The following is a 12,500-nucleotide window of genomic DNA, read 5'->3' as shown; positions in this document are numbered from 1 at the left end:
GAGGAATGGCAACAAGGATAAGAATGACAATTACAATGACAATCACAACTATGATGACGACGACAATGACAACGATGACTACTACTACAACACTGATGATGCTGCTGATGATGACGATGATGATGATGGGGATGATGATGACAATGATGATGATGATGATGACAATGATGATTATTATGATGATGATGATGCTGGTAATAATGATATTCACAACTGTTGTCTAGTTATTTCCTAGTGTGACTAAACAGATAAATAAAGAATAAAACTGCTTTAAAGAAACACTGAAATTAACAAGTGTGTTATTGTTATTGTTACTGTTGTTGCCCATGAAACATAGTCGTGGTACTACAATGGTGAAATAGTTATGGTAATGTCCTGTTATTGTAGCCAAAAAAACTATGTAGGTTATTTCGTAAACAGTACAGTACATTTTCACACACACAGACAGACAAACACATGACTGTGTAGCAAACTCATAAGAAGCGGAGAGAGAATGTAAGTTCGTTTGCCCAAACATGAGAAATTATTGATTTCTCATTGGTTAAAAATTACTGCCCATATACGAATTATGAACTTTGTTGAAGAAATCTTTCACGGGGTTACGGTTCTATGATTCGTGTATGAGTAGTTATAAAAACCCTGATTTTCGGCAAAATCTCCAGTGTTCGTTGGTTGCCACCCAAGTCCACGACACTCAACCTTTTGAGTATAGGCTAATATATATGCCATGTTCAATAATCAAATCCGACAATAATGAATTGTCGTGAAACCTTATTAGTTAGAATGAGAAACTAGTTAATAATAAATTTAAGTCGTAAATTCTCTACGACGAAATGATTTGTTTCTAAATATCTATAAATGTAAAAAATATGTATATAATAAATTAATGTAGAAACTTAATTCCTTTTACTTCTCGTTTCTTTCAACTTGTTGAAACTGTATGCACCTGATACAAATGTATAAGTGCTTATAAGTTGTACATTTATGTGGGTGTATTTTATGTGAGCTAAGAGATTCCAGTGAAGCAGGAATTGAACCTATAACCTTGTAGGCTTTGTCTGATCGGCAAGGTGAGGAAATGTTCATATTCAGATTGAATTGCATCTGTAAGATGGAAACATTTAGAGAAGGTTTTGTTTTTGACCTGGCTGAATCATTAATTCATTGGACAAAATGCTTAGCAGTGTTTCTTCTGGGTTCTTAGGTTCTGAATTCAAATTCCACCAAGGTTGGACTTTCCATTTCATTCTCTCAGAGTCAATAAAATAAGCACCGGTTGGGTAGAGGAGATGATGTTATTGACTTACTTACCACCCAATCCTAAAACTGCTGGCCTTGAGCCAAAATTTGAAACTATCATCATTATTATTATTATTATTATTCAGCAGTCTTATTTTTAATCATGTGCTTTCACTCCATTACTGAGCGCAGCTCTGTGTGTGCCTCGGGTATGTGCTGTGGTTTGTTGTAGTGCTCTTATTTTCACTGTATTGAAAGTGTTTTACGCAGGATGTGTGCGGTGCCTGATAGTGCTATTTTCTGTATGTTATATATACTTGTAAGTCCTGGCATTTTTGTTATGTATTTATCTGAATGCTTTTCTATCATACCTAATGCACCTACTATAATAGGAATTATTTCTCCACATTCGAGTTACTTCTATCTCCAGATCTTAGGCTCCACATTCAAGTTACCTTTATTTCCAGATCTTTTATTATTATTATTATTATTATTATTATTATTATTATTATTATTATTATTATTATTATTATTATTATCATCATCATCATCATCATTTTATTTGTCTGGTGGCTGTAGTGAAAGAGGTCATATGGTGGACCTGTTTGAAAGGGCTAAAGACAGGCACTTTCCTCTTTGGCCAGGCCCTCATCAACTTTTTTAAGATTCACTTGAAAAGGAAGTTGAGGGTGGAGAGGGAAGTGTTGCCTTGTAGCAAGTTTGTTGAAAGGTGGATGAATGCTGGCAGAATGGCCAGTGTGAAAGGACCAATTCTGAGGGTGCACCTGTAAACAAAAGGAGAAGGGCTCATGCCCAGTTGTTCAGGCACCCATAGCTTTTGTGGGGTTTTCCACAAGATCCTTAAAGCGCTTCCCCTATTGGGAGTTTTAAATTGTTTAATTCTAATTGTTATTATATTGTTTACACGTTGTAAAACCCTTTGTATCGTCCTGTTTTTGTCTTTTATGTTGTTGTATGACTCTTAATTTAATTTTATGTAAGCCTTTGTGGCTAATAAACGAATTAATTATTATTATCATTATTATTATCATTATTATTATTATTATTATAAGATACAGAAATAAATTTATTTCTCAAATGCATGATAATGCTATAAAATAGCGTGATCAGGATAAATTATCCATATATTGCAGAAAAATACTTTACTAAATTGCAGAAGAATTCGTTGCTGGGCAGTTTAGTTTATTTCTGTATCTTACAATACATCTCAACGCTTCTAAAAATAAACATTGTTTGTTTACTTTCATCGTAAAGTTGAATTTATTATTGTTATTATTATTATTATTATTATTATTATTATTATTATTATTATTATTATTATTGTGTGGGTACACAGCCTAGTGGTTAGGGTGTTGCATTCATGATTGTGAGACTGTGGTTTCAATTCCTAGACTGGGTGGTGCATTGCGTTCTTGAGCAAAACACTTCCTCTGACACTGCTCTGCAATCATCACTTCAACACCTGATGTGTGGTACACAATGCACCTGTTCAGGCAACATCCATTTGACAATGGGAGTGCGCTAATGTGCTGCACAAACATTTGGTCACCATAAACTAATCATTTGTGAAAGTCGTTCGGCAATAACTTGAAATCTCATAAGTTGCCTTCGATGGGAGAGCCCATCATCATTATTATTAATATTAAGGTGCCAAGCTGGCAGAATCATTAGCATGCCGGACAAAATGCTTAGCAGCACTTTGTCTGTCTTTACGTTCTGAGTTCAAATTCCAATGAGGACAATTTTGCCTTTCATCCTTTTAATGCCAATAAAATAAGCATCAGTTGAGCACTGGGGTTAATGAAATTGATATACCTCCTCCCCACAAAATTTCAGGCCTTGTACCAATAGTAGAAAGGATTATTATTATTATCATTATTATTATTATTATTATTATTATTATTATTATTATTATTATTATTTTTATTATTATTATTATTATTATTATTCCACCGAGTTTAACTTTGCCTTTCATCTTTTCAGGGTTGATAAATTAAGTACCAGTGAAACACTGGGGTCGATGTAACCAGCTAGTCCCCTCCTTCAAAATCTCAGACCTTGTGCCTTTAGTAGAAAGGATTATTATCATCATTATTATTATCATCATTATTATTACTATCATTATTATTACTATTATTATTATTATTATTATTAGATTTTGCATTAGGAAAGACATCCATTTGTAGAAAGAATGCCACAGCAGACAATTGGAGACTGGACAGCTCCCTGGCAAGCCAGCTCCAGTCAAAACGTCCAACCCATACCAGCATAGAAAATGGATGTTAAACAATGATGATGATGACGATGATTAGATTTTGCCTTTCATTCTTTCATGGATAATGAAATAAATACCAGTTGAACTCTCTGGGGTTGACGTAATTAGCTTACCACCACCCACACCACCACCCTGAAATTGCAGGTCTTGAGTCAAAATTAGAAATCATTATTATTATTATTATTATTAAGCTGACAAATTGGCAGAACCATTAGTGCACTGGACAAAACACTTACTAGTATTGAGATTCAATGTAACCAACAAAATCCTTGTCCCTAAAATGACTGGGTTTGTGCCACAATTTGAAACTTGTTTTTGTTTTTTTGATTTTTGCACTTGCTGGGGCTGCAGTCATGGAGTAGCGCCCATGGCTCTTGTAGGCCCTCCTCTATCAGTGAAATTATACCATTAATGTTCCTCTTGAGTTTTTTGCATAATTTTTGTCTCAAAGTTCTCCACGTATTGGCGGGGTGTGTACTGCTAGTGTCTCTCACATGTAAATATTGGTTCAGCTTCACGAATCGTACTCGTTCATAATACTGGAAATATATTCATCGCCAAAAGGTTCCTGATCGCTCCAGTAATTTGTTATTCTGGGTAACTGTCTAATACCCATAATAATATTTATGGCAAAAAATGCCCGTATTTCATCTACAGTTGCAGGAAACCACAAGCTATCTTTTTTTCCGGTTTGTTTACATTCTGCGTAACGGTTTGTTTCCGCAGTAATCATTTCAAACAAGCATGAAAAAGAAGTCTAAAGGTTTCGCTTCCTGAGAAAGACTATGGGTAGACCCTGTTTCCTCAGAAAAATTGTTAATAAAAATATTTTTTTAATCTCTTTTTGGTGTAAAATCATCCTCGCTGTCGCCGTCGCTGCTTTCAGAATCACTGCTTTCAGAATCGCTGCTTTCAGTTTCGGATACAGAAATATCCGATTCAAGGGCATCCAGCTGTAGAAACTCTGCCAAATTAGATTGGAGCCTGGTGTTGCCATCCGGTTTCACCAGTCCTCAGTCAAATCGTCCAACCCATGCTAGCATGGAAAACGGACGTTAAACGATGATGATGATGATTATCGTTCACCACGTGCTTTTGTAGCTCATTCATTCTTTTCTTCGATATCTCCATATCTTCTGTTGAAAAACCTTCAAATTCGGAATCACTGCTTGATAGCATGAAACTCCTCTCCATCTTCAAAGTTGAAAAAAATCGACGCCGCAAAAAATGTGGAAAAAAATCTTCCAAAATTCACTGAGTTCAAATATCATGCCAAACAATGTCGGAGACAATAACTCAACTGTTTGCAAAGTGAAATCAGGTGTTTTAACGAATTTACTAACGAGATTTGGGTTCAAATATACATTTAAGTAACAATGGGTACACTCGGCCGGCTACGGCCGGGTTAGTCTTATGAACCAAAAAATTTTTCAGCCAGCTACGGCCGGGTTAGTAACGAAAGGGTTAAAGTCTCTTGTGGTCATGGATAGTACTATTTCGTCCTCTTTCTGAACTCTTCAACACAAGATTATAAAACTAGTTATTCTACATTATCACATACATACAGGAATGACAGTGTGGATAAGATGTTTACTTTACAACTGCATGGTTTTAAGCTTGAGCCTATGGAAAGGCACACGGAGAAAGTGTCTTCTAGCATAGTCCAAGGTCAACTAATGCTCTGTAAGTGGAACTCGATCAACAGAAATTACATGAAAAAGCACTGTGTGATATATTTGTGGAGGGTCTCTCTCTCTCTCTCTCTCTCTCTCTCTCTCTCTCTCTCTCTCTCTCTCTCTCTCTCTCTCTCTCTCTCTCTCTCTCTTCTTCTTTCCCTCCCCTTCCCCCTCCATGTGTCTTTGCATTGACACAGCTCAGGCAGCAGTGATGTTTGTTTATATTCCATGAAAGCAATAAGCCTTACAACTTGGCAGTTAGACATGTGAGCATGAGCAAAATAAAATACCTTACTCAAAGACAAGTAACAGCTGGGATCAGAAAGTGCATCCATCCATAAAATACTGCTTCAAGAAGTTTCACCCAATTCAAGCCAGCATGAGAAAATAGGACCATAAGACAATGACAGTGATGATGACCTCATTTCATCTAGCAAACAGAAATAGGCACTGGGCCAATCTTAGAAATGTTTAGGCACAGACGTAATTCCAGTTTGCCATTATATCCAGACATCTGGTTTTCATAAAGGGCTGAGTATAAAGGCTACAAATATAGAAGTCTATCACAAGTATAAACGTCTATTAAACTTGGACTCATTTTTCCTTCACCACCACCACCACCACCGTTGTCATTGTCATCATCATCATCATCATCATCATCATCAACAACATACACTTTTCCATGCTTGCTTGGCTCAGACAGAATTTGTTGAGGTAGATTTTCTACAGCCAGCTGCCCTTCCAGTTGCCAATTCTCACCTGTATCCAACCAAAGTAATATTTTCCCATGGCCAAACCTATTTCGCAATGGAAAACTAAAAACAAACATCACACGTACAACATTGAAGCTTGTTTACAACCATCACATAATGTCAGAACGAGGGCATACACACACACACACACAAACGATAGGCTTCCACAAGTTTTTGTCTACCAAATCCACTCTCAAGGCTTTGGTCAGCCTGGAGCTTTGGTAGAAGACACTTGTCCAAAACCACACGGTTGGGAAGCAAGTTTCATAACCTCACAGTCATGCCTTGTTTATAACAATTTTAACTTCTCCTCCACTGCCACCACCATCACCCATCTGTTTCATTGTACTATTTTTGTTGCTTTGTTGTTGTTGTAACCATTATTTCAATCACTCCCATACACAAACTCATTCACAATGTCATGTGAAAAGCACCCAGTCCACTCTATAAAGGGGTTGGCATTTGGCAGGATATCCAGCTATGGAAACCATGCTAAAATAGGCCTTGACAGTCTCGGTGTCATGTGAAAAGCGCCCAGTCCACTATAAGGTGATTGGCATCAGGGAGGGCATCCAGCTGTAAAAACCATACCAAAACAGACAGTAGATCTTGATTGAGTGCTCTGATTTGCCAGCTCCCATCAAGCTGTTCAACCCATGCCTCATAGAAGACAGATGTTAATTGATGATGATGATGATGATGATGATGATGATAATGGTAACAAATACATCGAACAAGATATTACATTGCACATTTTCAAGTGTTTCCAGTCTTAACCAAGTCAATCTCCAACAAACAAAACATTTACGCAACAATAACAGCAACAGCAGTCAACTGTTGAACGCAATGAACTCTAGCAGAGTTTAGTGTACCTCCATTGTACTACAGTACATTTGTATTTAGAATATCTGTTCACTTGAGCATGTGTATATGTATGCATAAGCATGTGTGTGTGTGTGTGTGTGTGTATACGAATGTGTACATCAGATAAAAAAAACAGACAGACATAGATATAGCTATATGGCTGCAGGCATGAGACTGACATTTCAAGGTCACACATACTCGTACACACACACACACACACACACACACATACACACTCATACACACGTACATATATGTAAAGCAGGTCAAATACAAAAGACAACAAAAGTCTAAGGGATATTCACAGTTAATATTCTATTAGGTCGATGTTCAAAGGAGAAAAGCTAAAGAGTAAATGTTCCAGTGCTTCATCGGAGACAGGTACCTCCTTGTTTCTTTCTGTTGAAGAGCGTAGGCTCAAAACGTTAAAGACTTTCTCTATCCCCGAGCATTATATTAATACATCCATTTGTTGTTTACACCACCTGTCTTCTTCGTCTGTTGTTTTTTCATGAATTCTCCCATACATTATGACCTAGTTGATTCTGTCTTATAGTCTTCCAAGACTGATCAAATAAATCAGTGTTTCTCAACTTTCTTTTTTTTTATCTAAGGACTCCTTTGATTCTTATTTTACTCAGATGGACCCTCTTAGCCATTCGATGTTTTAAAAAATCACATACTTTTATAATTAAACATTGTTAGGAAATGTATTAAAAAAACTGTAAAAATATTTTATGCATTGTAGAAGTATAGCCAATTTATTACAGATAAAATTTTACAATAAAATCTTATATAGACCCCTAAGGGTCATATGGACCTCAATTGAGAACCACTGAAATAAATTCAAGACAAACAACTGGGTCCATTATATTCTTTTCTATTCTAGACACAAGGCCCGAAATTTGGGGGGAGCAAGCCAGTCAATTAGATCGACCCGAGTACGCAACTGGTACTTAATTTATCAACTCCAAAAGGATGAAAGGCAAAGTCGACCTCAGGAGAATTTGAACTCAGAACATAAAGACAGACAAAATACCGCTAAGCATTTTATCCAGCGTGCTAACGTTTCTGCCAGCTCACTGCCTTTATAATTAAGCATTGTTAGGAATTGTATTAAAAAATTGTAAAAATATTTTAGGTATGTAGAAGTATGGCCAATTTATTACAGATAAAATTTAACAATAAAGTCTTATATAGACCCCTAAGGACTATATAGACCTCAATTAAGAACCACTGAAATAAATTCAAGACAAACAACTGGATCAATTATTTTGACTAAAGAGGCTTTAATGTGGTGCCCCAGTATGGCCACAGCCCAGTGATTGAAACAACTAAAAAAAATATGCATTTCCCTAGAGTTAGTATCAAACTCAAAATGTTATTCAAACTGACAGAACTGATGATGTGGTTGTTGTTGTTGTGTTGTTTTTGCTGCTGCTGCTGCTGCTGCTGCTGCTACGGCTGCAGGAACTGTTATTGTGGTCTCATTAGGACAAGCTCTGTTCTGACACAAATTCAAACTTTTAAATTTAAATTCTTTCCAAAAGCAGCAACATCAACAAAATTTTAAGCCATCAAAAGAGCATTTATGTGGCTGATTAGCCTACTAGAAATAATAGTCAAATACTCCTCAAATCACACCTGACTATTCATAATCAATTAACATCCACATTCCTGTGCTTGAGGCAGATTTTCTGCAGCTGGATGCCCTTCCTGTTGTCAATCCTCTTTTGTTTCCAAGCAAATATTTTCACAAAGCTAGACATGTTTTTCAGGGAAGGCTAGAAATGAACAACTTCGTTCGTATGACGATGATGCTGATCATACAAGTGAAGCTGTAACATAACATAATGTGTAGACAAGGTTTCACATACACACCACACACACACACAAACACACGTGCGTGCACGCACACACACGCTTACACATAGATAAGAGATTTATAGACATCATAATTGAAGCATTTAACGAGAAGGAGGAGGAGCTACAGACATGTAACATAGAGGACAACTGGAATTTCCTATGGGATAGGTTACTGAGTGTCACAGACCAAATCTGTGGCTGGTGCAAAGTCCCAATTAGACCTAGAGTGACATGGTGGTGGAATGGTACAGTAGACAGAACCATGAGAGTGAAGAAGCATGTCTGGAAGGACTGGGTGAATGGTAACAGCAGTGATCTATATCAGGCAGCAAGAAGACAGGTATACTCAACCAGGAGACAGCCAGAAAGGAAGAAGTTTGCCGATGTTTTGCAGCATGATGACCAGAGGCTTGAGGTGTTTTGGATTGCAAGACAGTATGTAAGAGAAAGCTATGATGTTGTAGGAGAGAAGTGTGTTTGCATGGATGATGGCTCACTTGCAGTTAATGATTCTGCAAAGTAGGAGGCTTGGGTGTGTTACTATGAAATGCTAAATGTAGAAAATGCATGAGAGAAGGAGAGCCTGCCTAATTTGAACCCAACAGAGGTACCAACCTTTCATATCAACACTAGCTTAGTAAATAAAGTAATTAAGTATATGAAGACAGGGAAAGACTCCAGCCCATCAGGAATCACAGCTGAGATGCTTAAAATATTTTGTGAAGTGGCATACAGCCAAGTCACCCATATTGTTAATTAAGTTGTCCATGAGGGAGTCATTTCCAATGACTGATGTGACAGCATTATAGCCAACTGCTACAAAGGTAAAGGTGACGCCTTAGACAGAAATAGTTACAGAGGTATCAAATTTTTGGACCAGATGATGAAAGTTACAGAAAGTGTCATAGCTCAATTAATTAGGAAGAGAGTTAGCTGAGATGAGATGCAGTTTGGTTTTGTGCCAGGAAGAAGCACCACTGATGTCAAAAATAAACCTCTGTATTTGCCTTTTGTTGACATGGAGAAAGCTTTTTTGACAGGGTTCCCTGCCCCTTATCTGGTGGGCAATGCAAAAGCTAGGGATAGACGAGTGATTGGTGAGAGCTGTACAAGCTATGCACAGAGATATTGTCAGTAAAGTGATAGATGGCAATGAGTATAGCAAGGAATTTAGTGTACAAGTGGGAGTTCACCAAGGATCAGTTCGTAACCCCCTCTTGTTTATCATAGTCCTCCAGGTCATAATATAGAAATTTAAGACAGGCTGCCCTTGAGAGCTCCCTTATGCTGATGATCTTGATCTTATTGCTGAATCACTACCAGACCCAGAGAAGAAATTTCAGGTGTGAGAGCAAGGTCTGGAATGAAAGGGCCTTACAGTAATTTAGCAAAGACCAAAGTCCTAGTAAGTAGAAAAGCAGACAAATCACTGATTCCTTCAGGGAGATGGCCCTGCTCAATATGTAGAAAAGATATAGGTAGAAACTCCATACAGTGTATCCAGTGCAAGATATGGAAACATAAGAAATGTAACGGTATTGTTAGAAGATTAACAGAGAAAGTAGTCTTTCAATGTGGCAGACATGCAGGTACATTAAACACCAGGAATGTACAGAAAATAGACTTCATCAACGATCTGGTGGGATCCATAGAAGTTATAGACCAGTTTCCATTACTTAGGCAATGAAGTTAGCAGTGGAGGAAGTAGTTCTGAAAGTGTAGCTGCTAGAATACAAACAGGCTGAGCAAAATTCAAAGAGCTACTACTTTTGTTAGTAACAAAGGGCCTCTTCCTCAGAGTGAAAGGCAGATTGTGTAATGCCTGTGTACAAAAGCTATGCCACATTGTAGTGAGACATGGGCTGTGACTATTGAGGACATCATAAAGGCTTGAAAGAAATGAAGCCCGCATACTTCACTGGATGAGTAATGTTGGTGTGCAACTACAACAGAGCATACGTGATTTTGTTTTTTAGGGAAGGAGGCTAGTAGGTTACATCAGCCCCAGTGCATTTCTGGTACTTACTTCATCAATCTTGAAAGGATAAATCTTTTCTACTCTAGGCACAAGACTCGAAATTTTTGAGGAGGAATCCAGTCAATTAGATCAACCCCAGTACAAAACTGGTACTCAATTTATTGACCCCGAAAGGATGAAAGGCAGAGTCAACCCTCTCAGGATGTAGAGATGGGTAAAATGATGCTTAGCAATTGTTTTTTTTTTTTTGGTGTGCTAACAATTATGCCAGACCGCCACCTTCCCTTTCTTTCAAAGACACTGCTTTTGCATCTATATTACAGCTGCAGGCATGGCTGTGTGGTTAAGAAGCTTGATTCCCAATCATGTGGTTTGGTCTCAGTTCCACTGTGCAGCACCTTGGGGAAGTGACTTCTACTATAGCCCCAAACTGGCCAAAGCCTTATGAGTGGATTTGGTAGAGGGAAACCAAAAGAAGCACACAGTGTGTATATGCATGCATGTGCACATGAATGTTTATGTGTACCCTTGACTAGATGTGATGGTTATAAATGAGCATCATTGTCGGACAAGTGATGGTCTAAAGCAGTGGTTCTCAACCATTTTTTTGCCTGTGGACCCCTTTTGGTTCCTGTTTTACTCTACTGGACCCCCCATAACCATTTGGTGCTTTAAAAAATCTCTTTACATTTTTATAATTAAATATTATTACAAATTGTATAAAAAAAAATTGTGAAAATATTTCATGTATTGTAGAAGTATAACCAATTTATTGCACATAAACTTTAATAACAATATCCTATGTGAACCTTCGAGGGACATGTGGGCCCTAATTGAATACCATCATCACCAGCAATTAACATTGTCCATGCCGGCATGGGTTGGATGGTTTGACTAGAGCTGGCAAGCTAGGGTGCTGCACCAGACTCCAGTCTGATTTGGCATGGTTTCTATGGCTGGATGCCCTTCCTGATGCCAACCACTTCAGAGAGTGTGCTGGGTGCTTTTATGTGGCACTGTATAGTCTAAATTAAAATTTCCCATTAAAATTTCGTGAAAAATCATGTCCCAAACATCAGTTTGATAAGGACAAATTATTTTATTATATTCTTCATTATTTTAAAATTTATTTCAAGAAAAGAGGGTATATTTCAACAAAAATATGGTTACAAAAAAGTTAAGATCATCATCATCATCATCATGATTTAGCATCCACTGTCCATGTTGGCATAGGTGGGACAGCTTTACCAGGGCTGGCAAGCTGAAAGGCTGCACCAAACCCCAGTTTGATTTGGCATGGTTTCTACAGCTGGGTGCTCTTCCTAACACCAACCACTCTGAGAGTGTAATGGGTGCTATTATGTTCCACCAGCATGGGTGCCATTTGCATGACACCAGTATCTGCCACAACTGTGATTTTACTTGGCTCAATGGGTCTTCTCAAGCATGACATAATGCCAAAGGTCTTGGTCATTGCTTCCGTGAGACCCAATGCTTGAAAGGTGCTTTTTACGTGCCAATTATGTGACACCAGCATCAGCCATGATGACAACTTCACTTGGTTTGACAGGTCTTCTCAAGCACAGCATATCACCAAAGGTCTCAGTCACTAGTCATCAGTTAGATAAAAACTTTGAGACAAAATATTCCACTGGCTGTCTATATTCATTAATGACTGGCATATCCAGATGGTTGAGTTGCATCATCGGAACAGGTGTTTGGAGAAATTTTAATCACTGTTAGGAAGAATTTACGGAAACTGAGAATCTTGTCTGAGGTGGTGAAGAGAGTTATACAAGTCATACATCTGAAGAAATTTGGCTAAGAAA

General features: G+C 37.7%; 1 protein-coding gene across 6 annotated transcripts in view; it reads right to left on the bottom strand.

The window, feature by feature from the left end:
* The window catches only part of LOC106870290 (paladin), a 137,693-nt gene that overhangs the window by 41,729 nt on the left and 83,464 nt on the right, over positions 1-12,500 (bottom strand). The window lies entirely within an intron of this gene.

Source organism: Octopus bimaculoides, chromosome 1 (assembly GCF_046866305.1).
Source record: "Octopus bimaculoides isolate indiv1 chromosome 1, ASM4686630v1, whole genome shotgun sequence".
Classification (NCBI taxonomy): domain Eukaryota; kingdom Metazoa; phylum Mollusca; class Cephalopoda; order Octopoda; family Octopodidae; genus Octopus; species Octopus bimaculoides.
This window is presented reverse-complemented; position numbering and strand designations above follow the sequence as displayed.